The following is a 27223-nucleotide window of genomic DNA, read 5'->3' on the forward strand; positions in this document are numbered from 1 at the left end:
TAAACTGAATGTATTGTCATGTCAAAATTTATCGAGATGTCGTAACATATCATAACGCACCGTCCTGGCGTAATCATGTTCAGCACAGCAACTGTACAAAGCAAACATCAGGTTCGCTCCAAAAACGAAGACACACTCCGACACTCAGTGAAAGAATTGTGCCTGAAAGAAGCGCTCTGATTTGTCCATGCGTATCTCGTCGTGTTGTTCGGTGCACTAGAAGGACTAAACCAATCTTTCTTCGTAAGTGGCAAGCCCCTAACGATGATTGATTCGGATTTCGGCCTTGAAAATGTTGGCTACGTCGAAAAAGGGTGAAATCGTAAGGAAATTCTGATAGAAAACTACTGGAGATATAAGTCTCGCACGACTGTGGAATGAAAATAAAGGGAACGTCTCTTCGCCAGGAGTCATGGTCTCGGGTATTCATTCAACAGCCTGCGCCGAGGGCGATTTCTGGGACAAGGCGCAGTCTTTGAAGGAAGGCCGTATGTACGGTCTGAAGTCGTTTCAGCGTATGGGGGCCATTCGCACCCGCCCGGAACGGGGAAATGGACTCACATTTGACAGTGTGGTGGCTGTTTCGTGATCCGTGCAGGAAGCGAGCAAGAAAAAACCTAAACGTCGCGCACATTGCCCGAACACAAAGCGGACAGTCAGTATAAATCTCGAGCAGCCTATTCAGTTTATTTTTTATCCTTTTGGTGAATAGGCACGCCCTAGTCGTACCCGTGCTCTCTCACAATTGTCGGGGCACTTTCTCGCAGCGTCAAGCCTATTTTGGTCGTGGAGATTGTTTATGCACCCGTCCTCCTTGGCAGTTCAGTTTGCCTGGCTTTCCAGAAAAGAAACGGCTGAAATTACATTAAAGTGTGTAGTTACCGGCTCTTTCATGAAACCTTGGCTTTTCAGAAGTGCGGCACTTTGCACGTAGTTTCCTAAATTGGCAGGAATGAACGATTCTGGCTTCTTTGGCATATAAAGAGGTAATAATTTGATAAGGCAATCAAACTCGTGCTCCTTCGGATGACTACTCATTTTTCCGCGTGCGCAAAATGAGCTGTCTTGGTTGGGATCTCCAAAGAAACGCGTGGAGTGCTGCAGCTTGAAGTATGTCAAGATGGCATTTGACGCATAGCTGTTCTTTTCTGCTTTTTTTTTCTGAAAGCAATTTCATCACTTCGTGTACATATAAAATATTTGCACTATACAAGAACTGTAGTTGCACGCATTATTTGGTGAAGGCTTATGGGCTCTCGGACGCCTGGAAATCTCCATAAATTTAGCTGTCACGTCGCAGTGAGCTGAAAAAGACTGCCAACCAAAGAGGAGAATTAAAGAGTCCCAGATGTATATATTTAATTTATTGAAGGGGCAAGAAGCATATGTTCAATTTCAAATACCTGTCATGGAACAAAGTTCTCGCCCATAATTGAGTATCTGAATAGACGTATTGCAAATGTACTGTTTAATTCAATTCTTTTCTTTTTAGAGAATAGAAGGGCAATACTTCTTGTTATCCGACGAGGACCTGGTGCTCCATAAAAGTGACGATGATTACAGTTTGGGCTTTATTTTACTGTACAGTACGATAATTTCATGTTCTCAACACACTGTACGTACATGCTCGTAACATTAATGATGTATATATTTCAGGTATGTACAGTGCCATAGCATACTAGTCCTCTATTAAGTGGTACCACGTGTATCTGAGACCCATTCTATACCGTCGATGGCGCATATCCTTGTTCATGGTGCTTTTTGGCCAGATGACCTGGCCCTCGAGCCAATAAATCCCACACATCATCAGCATGTTGTCCGCGAAAGTATGTCGTAGGTATAGCGTGTATTCAAAAAGAAACTGCTGCCGGTCCCTGCTACCAACCTTGGCCAGCTAAAACGTATTTTTCTGAAGTCCGATATTTTTATAATGCTACATAGTCGCATCCCCTACAGCCCCGGTATATCTGGTTCGCTATCACATTTGGTCTGCGCTCGTTCTTGGGAATCGCTCCAACGTGTGAAGGACTTTCTAAATCTGACACCTCTCCCCCCTTTCCTCTGGCCGAATGCGATCGCTGCCTGCCCTATGCAGCGTTACTCAATGTTCGAAAAGTGACTCAATATTCCTAGCGCAAGGCTATTGCGAAACCATGATGGCTTCGCCGATTCCACGAAAGGTGACAGTACTGCAGCGTTCTCCCGTGCTTGAGCTGTAACTCCTCGACTGGTCAAGCCACGCGAGTGACGTCGAAGGGTGCCACTAAGGTTTCTTCAGAAACCTTCCGAGGATAAGCTAAAAAAATTCAGCTTCTCGCCGACTACTTCGCCTAGTGTAACGGGGAGACGTCCGAGTCGTTTTCCTCGAAAAACCATAAAACGGACGTGAGCACCTCAACCGGTGCTCGAATCCAGCTAGAGCCGTTTGCTCTCGATAGCCGGCGGCTCGAAAAGGCAGAAAGACGTGGTACAGCGTGATAAACCAGCGGGGTCCCCCGTTGGGAGCGAGGGCTTGAGTTATGGGCTGTCCGGTGACAAGTTGACGTTGAGAGAATGATGCTTCTGGCGAGGCCAGATGCATTTCTCGGCCGCCTATCGGTGCCTCTACCTCCTTCTATGCATGGCGCGGATGCAACGAAATGAAGCAAAAACAAAACGATATCGAGAGCTGCTTTTATTGCAAGGCGTTTACTTATTCTCAAAGTGGTTTTGACGTTTCTATTGATCGTACCGCTGTGAAGATGCTGTTGTCATTGTTCGCCACCTAGTCCTCCAGCATGCGACTGTTTGAGCATGGCGCTTCCGGTAGGCTTTCCCTGCTTTTGTTCAGCTTCCTGTATTGTGCCTTTTTGTTGTTCTTAGTTTGTTTATTGTGGTTTTGTATTCCTGCCCATTGCGGCGGCCCGATATCTTTCTCTTGCTTCGTGTTGCCCCCCCCCCCCCCCTTTTTTTTTTGCGTGTTTGTGTGGCCACGCTCCTGCCCACTATGTCCAATACGGCACGGTTCTCGAGATCTTATCTCGAGACTGTCTCCTGCGGACGACGCGGAAGTTCCATTTATTCGGAGACGTAATGTATCCTCTTCTTTCCTGCCCTTCCATATATATGTATCTCTCAGGTTTCTTGCCGTCTTTATCCGGACGTCTCCGACTCTCTGCCCTCGCTTTGCACGGTCCAGCGGTGAACGACAATAACGGATACGTTCGGCTATATAAGCGCTCGCCTCTGATATTTCTAAGCGCTCGCCTGCTATATTTCCGGTATTGAAATATCGTTTATCGATGATCCTTCTTTCTCCTTGCAGAAGCTTGCGATGCGCAGCGACCGGCGTCGGCCGTGCATGCTTTTCGGATATGTATGGGACGCGCTTAAATTATAGCAACAGAGGGACGGTATTTCTTGAGATTTCCATTTGCCCTCGCGCTCCACCTGTGTGAGATGCGGAATTCCTCTGAAGGGAGAACCAGTTATAAGCGGCAGATGTTTGCAAATATAATTTCGCTAGAACTAACCACCTGAAAAGCAAAAGGAAAGACTGTTCAGAAGTACATAACTTCCGAATGTTCTTAGACGTAACCCAATGGGATCTTGTTGTCTTGGAGTCGTAACGCTGATTATTCTGTTTGACCCTTATTCTATCATAAATTTAGCCAGACTTTCAAAAATTTAATAAATTATGAAAGTCTTGGGTTCTACATGCCAGAACGAGTATCAGAATTTCGTTTGAATACTGAACTACCACTGCAGCCCTACTGATCTCCACTGTCATAGTTTGAGAAAGGAGCAGACTTTCAAGAGAGCTGCTCTAAGCTGACAACAAAGGAGTGATATATTGAGGCTACCAACACGCATCCTAAGAACTACTCCACTTAGGGTCAAATATTTACCGTATTGATGCCTTCTCTGCTGAGCTTGATAGTCTCTGATTATACACTGGCATATATAATCTTCGGGGTTACTTATTCCTCAATGGAAAAGCGGGCTTTTCTTATCTAGACAATGGCGGTCGAGCGGCCAGAAAATTATCTATCATTTTTGTTAAAGCGTCACAAAGTATAATTGCTTTAAATGCCACAACACTGCAATTCATGTTTTCGTGACAACACTAGCATTACTTAGCTAGTGGTAGGACTTCTGCACAAATACCCAAAGCCGTCAGCATCGACGATCACGTACACTAAGCGGATAGAGGTAATTTCTAACCCACCGAACGCGCTAAAATTTAATCAACGGAGTAGCAGCAACAAGAACAGCAGCGAAAACTAAGACAGGCGTAGCATATAAGCGGTTGCCTCGAAACATCGCTAGATTAAACAAAACAACCGCAATACGCCCCGCCCAAAGGAAGCGTTTACGCTTTGCCAGAATAAATAAATGTGTAAAAAAGATGGCAAGTATTGGGCCACTGTTCTATGCTGCAAAGCTATCGTTAGCGAAGTATAATAATCAAAAGCGTCGTAGTTAACGGCCCATTACAGCTACCCAAGTGCCTAACCAAAAGCTAACCTTGATGGCCTCGCTCATTTGGTATCTTCGCTGAGTGGTTTCAGGAGTGCAGGCTGCTTTTAGATAAGAACAGGTGGCACGTGAGCCAAAACAGCGGGAAAGCGTTTCTTTATTAAAGCAATTGTCCTTGGAATACGCCAGATGCCACGCATTTCTTTCATTAAATTTGCGTGGTAACGCCGCATCTATTTGCCTAACATCTGCGCCCTCGTCGTGCGAACCTCGAATCCATCTAACCGGAAGGCACTCACACGAGAGAAATGCCGGCTGTTTGTTTCCAATCAATGCTATAGCTAAATCCTAACAGATGCCGCAGCAGCTACGAGAGAGGCGGAAGTAATGACCTGTCCTTGCATGCTCAGAGCACGTTTCGTGACATTTCTAGGTTAACCAACCTACCGCGATAACTTCTGTTCATAGTCATGCGCAGGCTTTGCGAGAAAGAGGAAGGAAAAAGAAAAACAATAATCGGTCGGACATCTGCCGTGAAATCATTAACGGCGGGATTAATGACCGAAGGTGTCGTGATTAACGGGCAATTACACTTCGCGACCTGAGTTTCTCTTCGGGGAGCTCTCTATCTCACTTGCCGTACGGCTGGCGCCAGATCGGTGATTATTTTGCACTTCCACGGAATAACTAACGAATACCCATTTTCGCTGGCCTCTACATTTTGATAGAGCACTCGGCGAGCGTATACAGGCTGTGTTCAGGAGTGTGGCGCTCAAACTAATGCTACCCAGCCTGAAGTCGGATGTATCGTCCTCGCTATAAATGTCTTTCCATAAGAGATGCAATATAGCGTTCTTCGTCCAAAGTTTTAGGTGTTCTAGGAGTTTTGTGAGTAGTTAGTAAGGAACGTATTTGCATTTCGCGCCACATTACACATAAAATATACGGCCGAACCACGGATCCATAATGGAACGGGGCGGGGAATAGACGGAGCAGACCGGCAGCCACATAGAGGAAGAGCTTAATGATTCGTGGAACTTTGAAAGTGCTTAGAGTGCAGATAAATTGAACGAAAGACGGAGATCACGCAACCGGCAAGATGTGAAGAAAAAATTTTTTAAAGCTGTATCGGGTCGTTGACTATAAAGGAACGTCCTTAATCATGCTGCTTGAAGCCGCAGTTATGACTACCGATACCACATAGTTTTGAGCGAATGCCAGTTCGAGCGGCTTTTATCGCTTGAGTCAACGTAAAAACTTTCATAATAATCGGTGATTTGGGGACGTATACGACAGCTTTACTAATGGTCAGAGCCAACAGCGCAAGAATATGATAAGACAGCGGGCCGATTAGCTCACAGTAGGGTGTTTTGCCCCGGATAAAAACTACTATGTTTAAAACAAAATTACAAGAAAACGCAGATCACGAAAAGAGTCTTACCTGAGATATGAGTTTTCTTGGAGGAATGCGAGTTCTTTTGCAACAGCGAAATCGAATGGGCGCTGGGAGGCGCTCTTTAATGAAAGCTGGTAAACCAATTGTGAGGAAATCCGCGAGGTGGACTTAATGATGACCCGGATAAGTATGCCCGGCATTTTTCTGCCCATACTGCTGGTGACAAATGCGATGAAATGGGAAATGTCATCGGAAATGTCATGGTAAATGGACACACACACACACACACACACACACACACACACACACACACACACACACACACACACACACACACACACACACACACACACACACACACACACACACACACACACACACACACACACACACACACACACACACACACACACACACACACACACACACACACACACACACACGCACAGACACACACACACGCACACACGCACACACGCACGCACACGCACACGCACACACACACACACACGCACGCTCGCTCGCCACTCACTCACTCACTCACTCACTCACTCACTCACTCACTCACTCACTCACTCACTCACTCACTCACTCACTCACTCACAGTTTCTTGCCACTTCTGACGAATCCGCCAAAAGAGCCAGATTCGTAGAGACAGCATCGAAGTCAAAAACAATGCAGACTATATTGCTGTCTAAACACGATAGCGGTTGAGAATTGTTTGGAAACTCGATGGGACGGTCGTGTGCGCAAAATAAAACGCAGTCACGCTTTCTTATGCGCCAAATGTAAGCTACGTTGCGTTTTTGAAAGATTCGCACACAAGAAAAGTTAAAGAATAGCGATAGGAGGAGGAACAACTTTATTAAAAAATTAATCATGGGGTTTTACGTGCCAAAACCACCATCTGATTATGAGTCACGCCGTAGTGGGGGACTTCGGAAATTTGGACCACCTGGGGTTCTTTTACGTGCACCTAAATCTAAGTACACGGGTGTTTTCGCATTTCGCCCCATCGAAATGCGGCCGCCATGGCAGGGATTCGATCCCGCGACCTCGTGCTCAGCAGCCCAACACCATAGCCACTGAGCAACCACGGAGGGTAACTTTAATAAAACACCAGCCACTGAACGTCAGGAGAGAAATCCATCTTCCCGGTCGCCCCCAGCCATCGGCCGGAATATAACGCGTTTTCTTTAGCTTTTTTTTTTTTTTTGAGATAGAAAAGCAGTTGAGATAGGTCCCATTACATGGGCTCGAAGCTGTCATCTTGGCTGCCCCCGTAGACTGTCTCCACTGCTGGTCAGATTTGGAACACACCCATAGTCGGGTGCACGCGGCAATAATCAGCGTGTCTCGTACATAGTACTCCGCGAAATACCGGTCTATAGACCGGTATTTCGCGGGAATGCTACAACGGCTGCGTGACTTACTTTGAACATCGAATTACGACGCCCATGCGTCGTAACATCGACGCCCATGCGCCTCGTGCTATTAGGGCGCTTTTAACACGCACTGACAGATGTGTTCTCGCTTAAATATGGGATGTAAGCTGGCATGTGAAGTCCAAGGTATGACGGAAACCCGTCTGGTAGGACAGAGGTACGACGGAAAAAAGAGAGAGAGAGAGAGTGAGAACGCCAACCAAGAACTAAGAAACATTTAGTGATAAAATTAAGAAGACGTTTCAACTCTTACACGGGTGACTTGTTCACAATCTTGCGAACAAGGTTTTGTACATGAGTCGTGAGTGCTTATAATTTCTTCACTAAATGCTTTTTTTTTTAGTTCTTTGTCGGCATTTGTCGGCATTCTCTTTTTTCATCAAGCGGTCATGTATGTCCACATATGCCCGTCAGTTGTCCTTCATCTCGCATTCCTTCGAGTTGCCATGTGCCAGCAGGCTAGCTCATTCATGCACTATCATAAAGACCTTGCACTAGCGTTATCAATTATTTTCATAGCCGCGCATTCACTGGTTCACAGAACCACATAATTGTAGATTTTTTAGGTGCATATATATCGCGAATTCCAAATGCCACAGCATTGTGACAACACACCACTCTCGGCAATTGCAGATCCGACAGTGCGTTAGTATAGGATGCGATGGCATTCATTTTGGTTATTCGAGCGTGTTCCTCGAACCCCATTTCGTTGAGCCTGAGACTGTTCAATCTCCCGCGCATAGCGAGGCCGAAATTCCCGCTGATTGCTTCGATTTATCAGCAGAGCTAAAATTGGGGAGCCTCCCTTCGGCACTTTATGAAGTCGATTACTTCAGCGTCTGGCTCAAGCTAGCTTTACCATAGGCAAATAACGGCGTGGACGAAACCACTCTGCGGATGAAATTTGGCTGCAGGATAGGTCTTTTTTTGTTCTTGCTTTTTTTCTTATTTTTTCTGAAGAAGCCAAATTATTCATTTTTTGAAAGATGCCGATTGGCAACAGACTGCAAATTTTATTGTGACGGTATCGCACGAGCTTTGTGTTTAATTTCGGGGTTTCTGGGTTGTACAGGCCTGCAACACTGCTGTATGGGGCATGTTTAATGAAATCAATAGCAGACCAGAGTTCGTTACATGCCAGTGTACCTCCATTCCAACCAAAGAGAGAGAGAGAGAGAGAGAGTGAGTGTGTGTTGTGTGTGTGTGTGTGGGTGCACGCGCTGCAACAAAAAAGATACCTATATCTATAAATTCCTGTGATTTGCGTTCATTTACAATGCATTTCTACCATTTTTCTGACAATAGATATTGTTCGATCAAACCTAAACTTCTTGAAGTTCAAGCTATCAGAACTGAAAATATATTATCATTCACGCAACAAGTGTACTTGCGGGGAATAATTAGTGCGTGAGACAGATACTGTTTATTTTTTTATTTTTTTTAATGGAGATGTTTGCATGGCGGTGCCGTGCACATAGCGAAATGCTACTCGGGGCAAATAGCTCCAAGCTTTGCAATCTCCCCCTCATCCGCTGTATTTACGCTCTTCCTCCGAATTATTCAGTCCACGAGAATACGGTAAATCACGGAACCCATTAAGTTGTACATTGTCACCAAAGCAGGCTTTCCCAAATCCCTATGTACAATGAGGCGAAGCCGAACCTTCCGTTGCGGCGCATATTGATTAGCAGCATGGCGGAAACGAATGTCGTGCTGAGCGCGAGGACGCGGGTTTGATTCCTCGCCACACTTGCCGTGTATTTTTGGGTGCTTATTTTACGCACTCAGCCTTCGCTGCGTGCTGAAGAACAAGTATGAAATTATTCCGAACTGCTCCGAAGCTTTCATTATGCGAGCATTTTTTGTCCCCAGTTCTTATATGAAAGTGCGAATAGTTCTTAGCGCTTTCTTTCGTCAAGATGACGCAATCACTTGATCTCAATTTTAGTTTGCACTGTATGGAAGCATTTGATCAAAAATCGTATCAGTTTCAGTCCATGATTTCAACCGCGTTTAACACATTGCGAAGTGCTGTTGACGTTCGTGCGGAGCAGACCACCGGCAGTAGCACTATACAGGGTGTTTTATTTTAGCTGCACCAAATTAAAAAAAAATGCCTGTGGCAGATAGCACACCTCTAATCATTGATCTAAACTAGTCGATGAGGCGGCCATAACTTCCCCGAGAAATCAAAACGCCTAATAGAATAACGAAGATAATTATTCTAATTAACTTTTTATTGAAATACATTGCAGCACATATTTCAATTTACAAGTTATAGCTGGTGAGCTCGCAAGGCGTATTCACTTGGAATGAATTCTTTGGACTGAACCACTTTAGAGATATTAATTTTCAAAGTGTCCGATGAAATTCATTGGCGTACCAGTTACCTTTTTCAAGGAAACGCTGTTTTATGCATTGAAGCAGAAAAGTGACTGGTACATCAATGCATTTCGTCGGACACTTTGAAAATTAGCACCTGGAAACTAGCGCAGCCCAGAGAATTCGTTCGAAGTGGATACCCCTTGGAAACTCACTAGCTACAGTTCGTAGATTACGATATGTACCATAACATAATTAAAAAGTTTATTAGCATAATTATGTTAAGTATTCAATTAGGCATTTGGATTTCTTGTGGAAGTAATGGCCGCCTCATCGAGCAGTTTGGATCAAGGATTAGAATTGTGCTATTTGCCATTGGCCATTTTTAAAAATTCAGTGCAGCTAAAATAAAACAGCCTATATATATTTGTGTGTGTACCTCTACCGCGTGACAGGCTTCCCACACTTATCACACACACAATATTTTTCCACTTAGACAATCCTAATGATAATGCATTAAAAAAAAAGGAAAGGTAGGGAGGTTAAACAGGTTGCACCTGGTTTGTTACCCTACGCTGAGGAGGGTCTGAAACAACCGAAAAGATAAGCCAGGAGTGCGTAAACATATTCTCGCCTAAAGTTGACGACCGAGAATTCACTCTAGCAAGAAATATCAGGACCACCGACTGTTCCATGGTTTATTACAACGAACACAGTCTTAAAGCCCTTACGTATAGGTAAGCCATGCGTCAAATCATATGTAAGCGTTACTTTTGCTTCCTTTTTGACGACATTCATATGAAACGGCACATTTAACGGGAACACCCTGCGAATGTGAGCTTCCTTTTCTTTAAACTAATTTCACAAAACCACCTCGGCAGTCCTGCTTCTCGGCTTCTCGTCGCAACCTCATACGATATGTTTTTCTTGTTCGTTTTCCTTAGCAGAGCGATTCTCCCAGTGTTTATAGTCAACCTCTCGCTTCAAGTCCACGCTGCTTTCCCTTTGCCTTGTAACCGCCTGGCAACAAGGCCACGTTGCGTTTTTCTATCCTAATCACTTTCGGTGTAGAGCGAGGCAACCAACCCGTCCGTTGTCTATACGGTTGGCTTCCCGTTTGGTCGCCGCAAATAGCCGGCAATCACCGTGTTTCTGTAACGCGGCAACAAGCCCACTCCCGTCGTCTTGGCATCTCGGATTTCGGCCATCAGTCACCGCGGTGACTGGAGCCAGTACTTCTATAGTCCGTAGACGCTCCTGGCACGAGGATTGATCTACGACGGGTTGGCTGTGTTGCATCGCTGTAATCCGTTCCAGGAATGACTATACGCCAACAAACATCCTCACTCTTTACGTTTCATACTGGAATTACTGAAGGCAAGTTTGGCTCCTTCCCCAGTCTTTCTTTTCATCCCTCACCTCCATTCCACCTGTATGGGGTGGAAGGCTGGTATAGGATGAAACCGCACGCGCGTCTTGTCGAAATCTCTACCTTTCTTCTGGTGCCTTTCTTCTCATCCTCCTGGGTTTATTGGTTACCCCCAAAGTGGTGGCTAATCCAGCATGATGAATGGTGGCAGTAATCGTTCCGGTTATGAACGCCCTTGTAGCCGCTGATATCAACTTTAAAGAAGACGAAAATACCACAGGAAAATGGAAATATTTAGAAATCACAACTGGGCTAACGACGGTATAATCAGCCATAAGCTAACAAGAAAACGTATCTTCGTCAGAGCACTAGCTGTTTGCCTTGACAGGGTATATATATATATATATATATATATATATATATATATATATATATATATATATATATATATATATATAAACCCTTTCCGCACGGGTGAAGAGCTATAAGCAGGTAGAAAGGGGTAAATTGAGGGCCGGGTAAGGAAGGTGCAAACATTCAAAGCGATTTGTCATGGCGGAGAGAGTACCATAGGAAACCTACCAAGGAAAGCAGCTGATGTCCTGGCGAATAGAAGTCTTCGTGTCTGAATGTTGGCTCCGGGCTCGCCAACATTTCCTCAGTTGGAGTTACCATATCATGGCCAACTTCGTACTATTGCGATCATTAGGGTCATTTAGCTTGCAGCGACTGCCATTAGGCAGTTTTCACAACACATCAGGAAAAAAGCAAGAATAGTCTATAAAAATTTAACTTGCCCGCGGTGAATATTGCGGTCAAAATGCCATCTAGATGTATGAAAACGCACGCGCTAAGTGCTGTGGTTTGGTAATTCTTATAAAATTGCTTGACAAAATATATTACGTGTATAGTGAAAAATACTTCACTGCTCTGAAGAAACATTGAGAAGCACGCACATAATGAATCCCCTAATAACAATAAAATAAGCCTCAGTTTTATTTTTAGCGAAGCCTCGAACATTCGAATAAAAATACGGTTGGGTGGTCGCCAAGCTATATTCCGCTTATATAAACTTTGCATTAAACTCTGTGTCCAGACCATCTTCCCCAGCTTTGCCTATTTATTACCGTGTACACTTAGGCCAACTACAGCCCACAGACCACAAAGCCAAAACGATGACTTGTAAAGTACAGTGAATGACAGTGAATAATCAAGTGACTGTACTTTATGAATATAATATCATAAATACAAATACCTGATGCAATAACCCACGGCAGTGTGGTAAACAAATCTAACTCGTGGCTCATACCGTTTGATACCACAGAAGTATCATGCACGTTACTAGTATGAGAAATGGTATGCGCCTATAAACCACATCATAGTATGTCACTACTATACTAGCCGCCTACCACGATTTTCAGCTGGTCTTCCTTGTTCCTTAAATGGGGAAGCCACGTGAAAAAAAAATAAGTACTAGGCCAGAACCTCGGTTATCTAAATGACTGCCGCTTGCTCTAGGCCACGGTCTCAGTTATTTATAAATGCTTTCTTTATTATTATTTTTTTGCCCACTAGGGATTTCAGCACGGGCCTGTTTTTTCCTGCGAGATGATGTTGTGTGCCTCGTGGTTTCTTCAATTTTCTCATTTAATTTCTTTTGCGTGCCAATATGATTCAAAGTTGAGCCTGCCGTGTATACAGAACGATGAGCAGCGAAAACATGCCTGCAATCCATCGCATTTCGAAGCTGGCAGACGTAGGATTCGCATGCGGATTTGGGAAAATGGAATGATACATTGCGATAGTTCTGTGCTGCATCGCAGACACCACAGTATCGGTCCTCTACTCATGAGAGAACGCTTCGCCCTGCTTTGGTCTCACGGTGACGTAGAAGTACTTCAATAATTTCGAGGCTCTAGCTAGTACTTCGATTCAATCTCTCTTTGTGCAGGCAAGATAGACAGCATCAGCTTATATGAAAGGAGATGATGCAAAAGTGGGCAAGTTAGTATTGGCGTCCGCGTCTTTGTGTTCAGTGTGCTATTATCATCAAAACTATATAGCTGGAAGTGACAGAAAAAGAAAGCAGTATGTAAATAAAGAAGGAAAAGGGTGGTAATGCGAGTGTGATCACCGCAACGATTGTCTTCGTAGGGATGAACATTAAAGCATGCGTACCATCTCTATCATTGAAGCCATCATAACACCGAGGTAGATTTGTTGGCGCTTTAAGAACAATCATAATTACCCATCATAAATACGATCGCGCCTTCGCTATGACATCACTGATAAAGGCGAATGATATAATATTACGCCAAGAAAACGGCACCTGTGATTTTGTGTTATACCTGTTTTTCTCTACTGCACGCAACTGGTGGAGGAGAAAAAGAATTCTTAAGAAGGCAGAAGAGAAAACAGACTGCTTAATCCGTGGGTAAGTAAACAAATCATACTGAGAATCCCGTCTGTTCGAGCGTCTTCGAGCATTTTTCCGCGTTCGGATTGGATCAGCAAAGGGAGGGGGAGGGGGGGGGGGATTACCGGAAGAGGCCGTACCCGTGGAGTTTTCGACATCGTCAGGAAGCATCGCATACACCGAGGATTCGGTCTGGGAGATGGGCTAACCGCTCCCACCTGTTTACTCACACTGGCACGAGGCGTTCAAACATCGCAGCTGGCGAAATTGATTTTCAGTCCCTGAGGACCGCTGATCAAAGCTGGCATGTCGTTTCTGAAGGCATGGTAATCGTCCTTCCCTTATTATTGTTGTGTCTAATAAAAGGACAAAGCGCGGTGACGTCACTACTGACGCACCGCAACGTGTGTGCATATATTGCCAAGCAAGATGCTGGGTTAGGAGATCAAACTGTTCGCCACGAAACGTGTCACTGCTGCCTTCTTGTTCTCAAGCTACAACAATTATTGGTGCAATAATAGCTGTACTGGTATAAAAAAGCGAGTTTCGTTTTTTATATCTTTTTATTTTTATGACAGAAAGAAAAGGGGAGGGGGTGGAAGAGTTATTCTTTCATACATTTTACTTTAGTAACGTCCAACACGAAACGGAGCTTACATATTTCTGTCAGCGCAATTTCGTCCCTTGAAAAGCAAAATATATCTATTTGAGCATGCAGGACTTTTGTCCAAGGCTTGTTTCAACTCGTGCGAGTGGTCCTCATGGCATCGTCTCGCTTCTCTTGGCACTTAGCAGCAGATTAGTGGATCTTCGGCAGTCATTGCTTTACCGCTAAAACCATCCAACGTTACGAGATTATTGCATGGTATTACCAAATGAGGGCGGCATCCCCCCCCCCCCCCCCCCCAAAACAATATTTCTTCGCACGTACTTTCTTCCTTTCTCCACTGTATTTTTTCCGTCTTCCTCTCCCAATTACCCTTGCGGCAGCGTTGGCTAGCAAACCAGAAGATTCTGTTCCGGTTAACCTCCCTGCCATTTCCATCTTATTTCTTTCTTGCGCTCTCTCGCACTAGATGACTGCAGCTAAACAGCCATCTTGCTCAAGATTGCTAAAGGCTTTATATTATTTTTACTGACGTGACTATGTGACAACGTTTTAGATTCATTAGCTACAGCGTTTATGTGTGGGAGAGCATATGGCTTCTATTTATTTCGTCACTGATCTTGGTGCTCACACTACGTGCCTTAAAATTCTCTTTCTGCTGAGGCTCAGAAGCTTACGGCGTTTTCCTGCTGACAGCCAGCTCGCGGGTTCGTTTCCGGGAAACAGCCTCTTTACTACGCGATGCGGGCGGCAACTGATAGCCGAGCAGTTGCTTTGGGGCGTTAGCCGCTCACACAATCAATCAGTCAATCATTCAATAAATGAATTTATCAATAAATCAATCAATTTATCTGTCTGTCTGTAAGTAAATGAATAAATAACTAAATTGCTTTTTTATCGCAAATGTCTGCCCTGGGGGCATGCAAGTATAGACTGCATTCTCTTTGAACGACGCTATTCGACAAGCAAGATTACACGTTCGCTCGTTTTCCTCTCATATATTTATTTCTTCTACCATTCATTATCTCCACTTCGGGGGGCGGGGGGGGGGGGGGGTAGAGGAGATGTTTTTGGCTCCTCTTGGGCAATAACTGGTATTTCAAACCGTTACTCTATACCACTCACAGGCAAAGAAATGCAATCTTGCCGCTTCATCTTACGATGCCCACCAATGCTTCAAAGCAGAAAGTCGCCGCTCCTTCAGCCTAGCCACCCGGAAGACGGCGGCGGTGTGGTTGGTTCCTTTGGGTTGGCACCATATTTGCCAGATTACCTTCATTAGCTACGATTTCTTTTTTTCTTTTTTTTACTGCCATCGAGCGCGACACATTTCAAAGAACGTCTCCGACACCCCCACCTTCACCGCCCCCATGGCCGTAATACAGCGAAGCAAGCAAAAATTTGCTCTCATTCCGTCTTTAATCACCAACTCTCCTCCATACTGCTCTTTCTCTCGTACTCGTGCCCAGCACACAAAGAGCTGCCATCCCCTCCCAAAGCGCGTCGTTATACAGTGCCGACGAAAGAGAAGCGATCAGTTGAATTGTTTGAATGCGCGTTCGGGCGTCACTAATTAATGCGCTTCCATTCTACCGCCTGCTCACTTCAGGCTATGCATTTATTATAGCTTTTTTTTTTCTTCGTCGGGCGAGTATCGGAAGGTCTTTCAGAACAAAGCCGCGCTTCTCTGTCTTTAATGTTATCTTCACGAGCTATAAAAAGCATCGGAACCGTGTCGTTTCTGAAGCGACCGCCATGAAACGCAGTTCAATCGCATTAGAGCTTCTCATAAAGAAGAAGAATGAAAAAATTTGTTGGTTGGCTTTATTCGTTTTGGTTGAAGAATTGTGATATACAGGTCACTTCCATTTTCTTTCTTTCTTATTTTTTATCAAATGGAAGTACGCGAAGTTCTAAGGACGATGGTTGTTTTTTCATTAGGTCATAAATGCTAATGCGCTACTGCTGGCAAACTTATATCAAGCTTATAGGGCGAGAAAAATTTGCGCGAAAGATTACCGTCTGATATGGCAGCGAGACGTACCATCTATATTTAGCGCTTATGTAAGGAACAAGTCCACCTGAGTAATCAGAAAAAAAAAAGAAAAAAAGATAAGAAGAAAAAGGGGGAAAAAGTGCCCTTTCCAATCTCAGTTAAGAGTGGTGCTGCAAATTGTCGTAAAGTAACCATAAATAGACAGCGTAGATAGTACATCAGTAGTAATAATGATGACTGCTCCTTTATATTAAATGGCGAACATTACTGACCTATTTCTGGATGTAATCTTCTGAATTTCGTTCTTTGTGCCGTATGGAAAACATTAGCTCAACATGAGAAACGATCCCGTAATTAACGTAAACGCAAACACTGAAAATGTTATGTAGCATCGAAAAACACTTCAGTGAGGAGTAATAATGAAAAAAAATCGTTTTTGGTCTCTGGTGTCATCGTTCCCTTGACATTTTACGCGACTATATGGAAAGAGATGGTGTTCGCTGACTTGGACGGGGCTTTTCAGCCACCAGACTGCAACGCGCAACTGGATGTAGTGTTGTCTTTCGGTGCGCAGCTAATGGACGAAAAGCTGTATTCGTCGCCATTGTGGAGTGACTACACATCTTTCCTTTATTTTCATTTAAATAAAACAAAAGCTGAAAAAAAAATGAGAGTCCCCGCACTGGCAGCTCATCTATACACTGCGTCACCCGGCACAAGCACTGGGGCGGTATCCTGGGGCGATCACTTTCTGGGATGCCTTCACTTTCGCGAGATTTCGCATCACTAGCACCACCGGCGTCGTCTACTGACGACAGCTTTGCTGCAACACGCAAGCACGATGTCTTTGTACAGTTGACCGGGCGCTCTAGTCACGCGAGATCTCGCGAAAGTGAATGAATACCCGAAAGTGATCGGCCGAGAATGCTGACCCTGGATCGGCCATTAGTGCTATTCAGGACAATGTAAGATTCCGTCAGAATGTCAAATTTGACAATGGTGGCATTCTCAGCCAATAAAAGAGGCTGTATAGTGTTCAACTTGGCGAATCAGAGCTGACAAAATCGGGAATTCGACGATATGGCGGAATTTGTCAATGTCCAAAATATCAAACTTCAATATCTGAAGGCAAGCAATATTCTCGGAAACGTTTGAGTAGCGTGTTTATCTGTGATAAGCTTACTCTGTGTGAATGATTTGCCCCGACTGTAGCCTATTCAATGCCTGGATTCATGTACCTTCGTGGTAATCTAATCCGTGTTTTCTTGTGTGCCCTGATTGTAGTGTAGTAATGTGACCGGACTTTGCGTTGACTTTAGTGTACTTATGTAACTAGACTATGTGTTGCTGTGTTTCTGAGTTGACTTTGAGTTTTAGTGTGGTATTAGTGTACTTATTAGGCTGGTATTCGTGTTACTGTGGTTTGGAGTTGACTTTTAGTTTCGGCGATCTTAAGTTATTTCTTTTTGATATCTCTATATGAAAAGGTGTAGCCGGCGCCAGTTAAAGGAGAGAACATTTCCTAAGCACTATGTACAGTCGAACCCGGATAGTTGAACCCAGATATAACGAATTATTGTGTATATCGAACAGCTGTAAAATCCCCTTGAACATTTGCGTATAAAATTTTATTTTATATAACGGATTACATATACATCGAACTTTTTTGAACTGTGGTGCTGTGATCATTCCGTTACCATGGTAAATATTTGTCTAACATTCGTGCTTGCGGCTTCGCGCATTCTTTTCGCATTACTTATGGCACTAAAATTTTCCCTACCCCAGTGCAGGGTAGCACACCGGATTCTAACATCTGGTTAACCTCCCTGCCTTCCTCACCATCTCTCTCTCTCTCTCTCTCACTCAATTTCCAGGCAATTATATTTTTGCAGACGCATGAATGAAGTGTCATACGTACGTGTGCCCACATGAATAATCATTACGAATCATGGAATTTATGACGCGTGATTGTGTTGAAGACGGTCAATTTGCAAAGTCACAAAGTCAGTTGGAGCCAGAACAACGATGTTTCAGGCAAATCCACGTAATCCCCATCATTCCCGTGGTGTCTCAACCGCCGTATTTGCAGCTCCAGTTAACGCTAGCGTAAGATTTTCCCTTCGTCATTTTTATAAGCAACGTGACAGCCTACTGATATAACTTTACAAACTTTACAGGAGGGTGTTCATCGGGTGTCTGATATACAGCCTATACCTGTACTGTCCAATACTTGCAAAAGTGACATCCGCACAATTGAAAGTGCTCAGGCCCGGGTACTCAGGATTTGCCTTGGAATGCCCCTCTGCACATCAGCAGGGGAAACCATTGCAATTGCCCTGGATTATCCAGTCACGACTGACGTTACTTAGGAAGTGCCCGGAGAGAGAGAGAGAATATGAAGAGAGGAAGGGCAGGGAGGTCAACCAGACGAACGTCCGGTTTGCTACCCTACACAAGGGGTAAGGGAAAGGGGGAATAAAAAGAGGAAAAGAGGAAGAGAGTGAGCATTGTGTGTGCAGCGAAGCACCATGACACCAAAGTCAAGTCCCATAGTTGGTGATGTGCGTTGTAGACATTCTGACATGAACCAAGGGCCAGTGGTCGTTGCGTGAATAAGAGGCGGCAGGTGAGCCATGGGGCTTACTCGAGACTTTCAAGCACTGTATTAAGAGCATCCAGTACTTGCACTGCACTTCGCGCTGACGGAGTATGCAGCTTGCTTAAGAGTATACGCAGGGTATATTTACAAGGGACCGAAGCATCACAACCACTTGCCGGTCTTCTTCGGGCAATTTATCGGGAGTCAGCATTGTGGACTCTACCGCGGTGCACTGTATCCTTTGATGTGACTGTGGTGCCGGCTGTGGCATCGGTTGTGGCTCCGGCTGTGGCCTCGGCTGTGGCGTTAACTGTGGCGTCGGCTGTGGCTTCAACTGTGGCGTTGGCTGTGGCGTTGGCTGTGGCGTCGGCTGTGGCGTCGGCTGTGGCGGCGGCTGTGGCGGCGGCTGTAGCTTTGGTAGCAGGGGCCAAGATTCAGTATTAGTGTTCTCCGGCACGACCTTGTCAGAGTTAGACACGACTCCGCCAGGCCTAGGGGGCAGATGAGGAGGAGTTGTCGGATGTGCCGCGCTCTTCATAGAGGAACCTTCGTTCTTTGAAGTCCGACGGCATCGACGGCGTCGGGAGCGTCGCTTTCTAATGGCCGCAACAGCTTCCCGACGAGACGAATGGTCTCTTGCCATCTGCTTCAAGACCGCCGTTTCTTTCCTCATTTTAGGGCAGTCCTTTGAGGTAGCATCATGGGGCCCAATGCAATTTGGGCATTTGAGCACTGTGACTACACAGGAGTCTGCAGCGTGGGGCTGTGCGCAGCGCGAGCAAACTCTCGCGTTCTCGCACACAGCGCTCACGTGTCCCAGCCTCAGGCAGTTGCGGCATTGGAGTGTTCTGTGGATAAATGGACACACGGGGTGTCTAAAGTGGCCCACCTTGACGTGTGAGGGAAGAGAGATTCGCCCTTGAAAACCACCTTCACACAGTGGGATGTGCCGAGTCGAGACGCATGAGTGATGGCGCAGCCATCAACGGTTGGCTTAATTAAAATCCGCAAGTCGGCGCTGGAGATGGAGACGTCCACGTCGCTGATAACACCAGCAGTGGTATCACTGTCCAGAGGAATGCACGAGTGGACCTTCATGCCACCAAGTTCCGTAAGTTTGCTCAAAATGATCCGTGCCGTGTCATGTACGACGTCAATAGCCAAGACATTTTTCCGTGTGTTGACTCTGACATCCGTCACTTGATTTGGCGCCACCGCTTCGAGAAGCACCGAGACAGACTGTCTGTTGAGTCGCCTCAGGTTGTCGGTAGCGAGTTCTGGTATAAACATAATTGTACTGACTGCGCTATTCCGAGTTGGTCCTGCAGTCGACGTGCTTGAAGACAGGTAAGCCCTGGTGTTTCTTCGTGTCGCCTTGCGGCTCCTCATAAGCTGAAAGTCGTCATCGGAGAAGACCTCACTGCTGAGCGAGTAGACACTGGTATCGTCGCTGTCGGTGTCGCTCTGGAGGCCGGTCGCTTCCTAGACGCAGCCGCCGCTGAAGTCGCCATCCCCAGCAGAGGCGCGGGGACGTCAACTTGCATCCGTGCAACAATCCATGACGGCTACCCAGAGATTTACAGAGAAATCAGGTGAAAACAGCAGAGCTAGAGAAGTAGCGTTCTGGCTCGCAGAAACTTCATCTTGGAAGTGCCCAGAGCACATATCAGACATATGGCCGGCCACTTTCCCACCGCCTCGCTTCGCTTGCCAGAAGAACAACCATGTGCCTCTTTTTTGTCAAACGATATCGGCTCTCCGTGACCCCCTCCCTACAGATTATACGCCTGCCGAGAGACTGCTGGCGCCTACTTGGTGTATGGCTTTACCGCAAGTTCGACTGTAATTGTCAGAGATTTGGATGAAAGCGGTATTCTCGTCGCCAGATCTCAAGCAGTTGTACGTACTCATGCTGCACGAGACATACGAGAATCGTCTCCAGATTTACATCGGTGGCTCGACAACTGTGTGCGGTTCTGTAGGAGAGATGTGATCTTCCCCGCAAAAAAACGTCACCATTCAGTTCAAAACCTCTCACCGGACAACGTCGACTACCGCGGGGCTTGCTGCTCTTCACAGCAGACTTCGTATGATTCATGACGTACGATGTAGTACAATAGATACAGAATCCCTAAATGTTGCTTGATACGTGTAATACTTTTCTGTGCCCACACCTGTCATCACCATTCTTCACTCGACAAGCAGCGTACATCGTGTTGGGCTGCTAAGCACGAGGTCGCGGGATCGAATCCCGGCCACGGCAGCCGCATTTCGATGGGGGCGAAATGCGAAAACACCCGTGTACTTAGATTTAGGTGCACGTTAAAGAACCCCAGGTGGTCCAAATTATTCCGGAGTCCCCCACTACGGCGTGCCTCATAATCAGATCGTGGTTTTGGCAGGTAAAACCCCACAATTTAGTTATTTTTTTTTTCGTCCTTGTGTCATCCCTGCATATACGTTTCCCGCTCTGCATCTATCTTAATTAGAGTTTCATTTCAGCCTATAGCTTGTGAGCGACCTAGTGAATAAACATAAAAATTGCGTAACAATAAAGTTGTGACATGTGTGGGGGATTAGCGTAGAAATTACATGAGATTACATGTTTCATTACGTGAAAGTAGACACAATTGTACGCATCGCCGTTATTTGTAAAGCATTTAATTAAACGCTTCACTAAAGTTTCGCTTCACACAGATTCCAACATGTGCGTTGGATCAGCAAACTTATTTATTTACCTTTGGATTTTCGCACTGCTACGAGCTACCGACAAGCTTCGTAAAAAAGCAGGTGCTTGCCGCCCGGACGCTGGCATGATATCCAAATTTATATAACACGAGCTAAGGTCGAGAAGATGTGAGGAGGGCCGGTATAAGCGTAGCGATTTCACTTGCTTGATTTTACGCCGCTATTATCACCCACCGTTCGCGACCGGCTGATCCCGTTGATAACGCGGGCCGAACGCCGCATCGAGCACTGACGAAGCGTGAAAAGAGAAAACATTGACAAATAGTTGTTGCATTATGCCAGGCCCAGGACTCGAAGCCACTAACTTCTCAACAGCGCATGTGCAGCAGTTCACCGCGGCCGGGGTTGGACGCAGCATGTACCGAGCTCCACACGCTCTGCTGTTCGCGTTTCGTCCTGTCGTGACAGTATACGTGGTAGTGTGCTACGTTCGCCGCATTCCGCAAGGCTTAGTTTGTGAACTTTCTGGCGCAACTGCAGGAGGCCAGTCGGCGTCGTGTCATTGTGCTTTGCGTCGGCATGCCTAAACGGTGTAGTCTTCGCCCACGAGGCACGACCGTGCAGACAACGTGACCAGGAACTGCGTCTGTGCGCCCAGACGTGTCCCCCATGCGCACGACCCGACCGGAATTAGCTGCACATCTAAACTCCCCCCCCTTGGATCATCTGTTTCGTCAAGGTAAGCTAAGCGGCGTGTTTGATTTTCAGGAACGTGTCCTTTCCGGGTTTGTCGGGATTGTCCGCATGCTGTCGTCTCGCCACAGCTTCCTCCCGGCTTGCCGCTGGGAAAATGCTTATGAAAATATAGTTGAAGCTCCATTTGATGACATTTTAGAACTCTTCTTATATTGAATTTTGTGTCCTTTATATTCCCCCTTTCTCTTACCCCAAGTGTAGGGTAGCAAACCGGACGCTCGTCTGGTTGACCTCCCTGCCTTTCCTATCGTTGTTCTCTCTCTCTCTCTGTGTCCTTTATGATGTACACATTCAAAGCAACCAGAAAACGTGCCCTATCGGAGACAGCATCCTTCCATTCCGGTTCGATAACCGTTCCGGCAGGTTCTCTGGATAGGAATTGTCATCAATATCTTATAATTCCGATAAAACCGAAGCCTGGTAACTGCATCAGCGATGTATTTTTGCAACTAGGTTGCCATGACAAAGTGCCGCATGGTAGACATTTACGCAGTATTTATAAGCAACCTCTTCTCCGGGACTTACTGTGTGTGTGTGTGTTGCTGGGCTTTTGTTTTTTGACAGCCTCCTGTATCACGGATAGTTGAGATAGGAATGGCTGCTGTCACCAGAAAGAATATTATAGGTCCGTGGCGAGCATGGTACAGCGTAATGTCGCTAAGTTATAAGCGCCTTCAAAGCATTTCGAGAATTGGGCTCAACTGCATGTTAGTAAATGTCGCGTGTTCCGATTCTGCGCGGCTCTGCACTGTGCGTATTGGAACAGCGTTTCAAACATAACACAGAAATGCTCGCTTCCCTGTCGTCGGCTTTCTTTGGACACCGTGTGCCTTTATCACGAAGCGATAATACTTTCGCGACGTGGAGCTGCGGCTCGTCATGACGAAGCAAACCGCACTATTAGAACGGCAAGTCTCATTCGTCCGCCGACGATTTCACGAGCAAGGGTCGAGCGCCGGGTTTGATACGCACTGCTAGCACGGTAAATATAATTTATATATTATATATATATATATATATATATATATATATATATATATATATATATACCGGGTGTCCCAGTCAACTTGGACCAAGATTTAAAAAAAGCCCAAGAGCTCTAGAGAAATCGTACCAACTGCATAGTAGTGACAGTCGTGTTTACTTACAGCCAGTATTTTTTTCTTCACGAAGTAATAAATTAGTTGCTTTTAATTAGTGAACTTGTTAATTATTGCTTTAATCGCAAACATGTAAAACACAAAGTTGTAGGGCACCTAAAGAAACCTCCGAATCAAGCATTTATTTCGTGCTGAAGTGTGCCTGGCTGTTTTTTCTAAGAAAAAACAAAAGCCCGCGAAATATGAAATAGGTGCGCGCTCGCGCGCCACTACTCAAGCGCTCCCAAGCGAATTGCCACGGGGCTTTACTATAGCGGCGGCAGCTCGATACAGGGCTTCACTTTATTTGATGCTCGCGGCATCATGAGAACATGCCATTAAGGTGGCGGTCCCACTCCGGCGGCACGAGCCCCCCGTTTTCAGTAGTTTTGGAGCAACTGTGGAGGCTCTTCTACTTAGGATATGAAGTTGTCGTGTAAACCATAAAAAGCTTAATTCTTGTAGATTCCAACTATATATAATGTAAAGAAATTGATTGATGTGATTTAGAAATGAATGTTCAAGAACATGCATGAGATACATGGCTTTTGCGAACTGCGTCTCACTTGTGACCGTATTTAGAAGAAACTACCGCACTTACTGCATTGCGGCTTGCTTTGTAGCTTTAGGACATATTTTTCTAGTTCCTAGACGTAGCAAAATAATTTTGAATTTTTATATTTGGGATAATCTGCTTTTGAAAATTGCCAAATATCGCAATCTTATGTTGTAAACAGTCCGGCAACTACATGCTCAAAGAAGCTAAATATTGGATAGAGTAGAGTTCAAGGAATTTCCATCTAGGACGCAAAATGTCATTCCTGTAACTTTATTAGTTTTCCTAATAAAGCGGCCGAAATTAAGCAATATTTAGAATTCTGGTTTTATTTTCCCCATTTTTGCGGGAAGGTACTAAAGCTACGAAGCTGCGGTTTAAAACTAATAAAGGTACATGAATGAAATTGTACGTCCCAAATGTAAATTCCTTGAACTCTACTTGATCCAAAATTTAGCTTCCTTGAGCATGTAGTTGCCGGGCTGTTTACAACAGAAGATTGCGATATTTGGCAATTTTCAAAAGCAAATTATCCAAAAAGTAAAAATTCAAAATTATTTTACTACGTCTAGGAACAAGATAAATATGTCCTACAGCTACAGAGCAAGCCGCAATGCAGTAAGTGCGGTAGTTTATTCGAAATATGGTCACAAGTGAGACACAGTTCGCAAAAACAATGTATCTCATGCTTGTTCTTGAACATTTATTTCTAAATCACATTAATAAATTTCCTTACATTATATATATGGTTGGAATCTACTAGAATTAAGCTTTCTATGGTATATACCACAACTTTATATCCTAAGTAGAAGAGCCGCCACGGTTACTCCAAAAGTACTGAAAACGGGGGGGCTCGTGCCGCCGGAGTGGGACCACCACCTTAACGCATCGATAAGCGCAGCGGAGCCGTAGGCAAGGGGGGGGGGGGGGGGGGGGGGGCTGAAGCCGAGAAACGGTGACGGCGCAGATCTGACGCTTATCGCACCACGCTGGTTAGGTCGCGATACCTCTCGAGCCATCCTACATGACGAAGCCTTGTACGATGCGGCGATAAACGAATGCTTCCGTATATCTTTCAAAGGGTCCTTGGAGGCGCTTGAGTAGCGGCGCGCAAGCGCGCATATATTTCATATTTCGCGTATTTCGCGGGATTTTGTTTTTTTCTTTTGTTTTTTAACACGAAAGTGTTTTATGCCGGGGTCCACCAAGACTTCACTGACGTATTTCCGTCACGGAAATACGTCAGTATTAGTTCTATGACGTATTTCCGTCACGGAAATACGTCATAGAACATAATACAAAGAAAGAAACCAGAAGAAAAAGTCCCACAAACATGCAAAATTTGGAAATCGAACCCACGACCTCTCGGTCCGCGACGATAGATCGCCGAGCGTTTAACCCATTGCGCCACAAACGCATTTGCAGAGAGCTACACAGACGCGCCTTATATATCTAACACTCCTCCGTGTACCCGCGCTCTTGCTCGGGGCGGTGCCGCCGCCTACGAGCAGAAAAGAGAAGTACTGCATTATGACACTAACGCGCACCGACAGTGAACGCTTCGGTGGTCTCAGCACTACAACGCCTCGATGCCAGCATTCGAAGGGACGCTGGCATCAAGAAGCACTACCAACGCCACCTAGGTGGCGTTCACCGTACTCAGCACAGCGGAGCGTGGCCTCCGCAATTAGCTCTGAAAATGTTTCTGAAGTTGATCGCGGAGGCTGCAATTACGACGCGCTGTACGCGCTGATTTGACTCGGTGACGATTCAGTTACGTGCTTTGTCTTGCGCGTTGTATTAGTGTGTCAGTTACGTGCTTCGTCTTTCGCGTTGTGCTAGCGTGTGCAGCGTAGTGCAGCTTCCATATGCACGACGGTTGCTCATGGTCATCGACGTTGGTAGTCGTGATGGAGGAGACGTGCCACCAGGCGTCAGCGTGGGTGCATCAACGCCTAAGGGCGCTTTAGCCACAAAACACCAATAGACATTATATATCAATGTGCAATAAACATTACACTACTTCTGTGAAGACACGTTTCACTTTCGTGTTCTATACCGATTCCTATATAAGAGGGATCAACCACATTTTTTTGTATTTCTCTAGAGCTCATGGTCTTTTTTTAAATCTTGGTCCAAGTTAACTGGGACGCCCGCTATATCAATTCACATGTATCGAACAGAATACCGTGCACGGTCGTCCGCTTGCTATTTATTTATGACTACATAAAACTAACCGCAGAGTAACCGGCACAGACCGACACCGGAATTGCCGAAGGGTAAAGTTACATTGGCGTCGAGCATGGACAGCAACGGGTGAATGCGCTGATGCAACCTTGCATGTCTCGGATATCTGATCCTGCAGTTGTATCTAACTTTGAGTGGCAATAACATGTGGAGGTACTCTTGTTTTTACAATGTATGTAGATGTAATACACACGCACAAATGTGGCACAGAGGGCAGTGAGCACGGTGGCAGTGAATGACCGAAGTTTTGGGGTATATATCGTCGCAAACCATCAAAAACATTGAACCACTCGGCCGCAGCATTCCTGCAAGCACGATATTGAAGAGCCTGCTTTGTTGGCATGGTGCTCTCGGTCACACCAGTCTCGACTGGGCCAGAAAAGTAAGACCACGTCGTAAGGAGACTACGTATATGTTAATGCGTTTCTTCGGCACCGGCACAGTTTTCATTGCCAGTGATTTCACACGCTTTATGCGAACGGCAAACTTCGATCAAATAGTCTGACGTCCCTCTCATTTGATAGAACATCTATACAGCAATAGGCTTGCGGCAATTAGGCGCTAGTTACGAAAGCATATCATTAGTCTGAAATCCCGCGACGCAATAGCAGTTTAATTTCGAATGGATATTTGCTCCCGGCTCAAAGTGTACCGGCTAAGCTCATTAAAGAAGTCGACGACGGCGTCTGAATAAAGCAATTATGCTCGTATTTGCGAAATGAGATGCGACAAGGAGCACTCTGCTTTGAATTAATGAGTTTGCATAACTTCGCGTATGGACAATATCAAACTATTGTTTGCGCATTAGTCAGCCAATTTTCGTCAAAAAGCGTTGGGTGGTGGCGGAGGGCGGGTGGCAGTGACGTAAGTTTCATTACTTCTTATTGCAGCCGGGATAATAGGCAAGATTGACGATTGAGCCGGATTCATTTCCTTTGATTGTGTGTGTTGATTGTTGATTTTGTAAGTTTTTCTTCGGTCGAAACCATATATTCTGTGTGACTCCGAAGCAGTCAAGGTTAATCGCATGCAGCGTTATATCTCCGTGTCCCAACTTAAATATAGTTGGACAAAAATAAACCTTGTTGGTCTTTCCCGACGGACGTAGTAATTAATAAATACAATAGCCTACGGGTGGCCTGAGTGAGTTGGATAAGTACGCATGACGCAAAATGGAAGCCCTGTTGTGTGTAACAGCAGACACGTGACCAATACGGACAGAAACAGTC

At 45.4% G+C, this 27223-nt stretch overlaps 1 long non-coding RNA gene across 1 annotated transcript in view; it reads left to right on the forward strand.

Annotated features, from left to right (window-relative positions):
• Positions 1-22007, forward strand: part of LOC125939677 (uncharacterized) — a 231742-nt gene extending 209735 nt beyond the window's left edge. The window contains exon 3 of the long non-coding RNA XR_007464406.1: positions 21837-22007. This is a non-coding gene — a long non-coding RNA (uncharacterized LOC125939677). The remainder of the gene's footprint in view (positions 1-21836) is intronic.
• Positions 22008-27223: the final 5216 nt, after the last annotated feature.

The sequence above is a fragment of the Dermacentor silvarum genome, chromosome 11 (assembly GCF_013339745.2).
Source record: "Dermacentor silvarum isolate Dsil-2018 chromosome 11, BIME_Dsil_1.4, whole genome shotgun sequence".
In the NCBI taxonomy this organism is placed as follows: Eukaryota; Metazoa; Arthropoda; class Arachnida; order Ixodida; family Ixodidae; genus Dermacentor; species Dermacentor silvarum.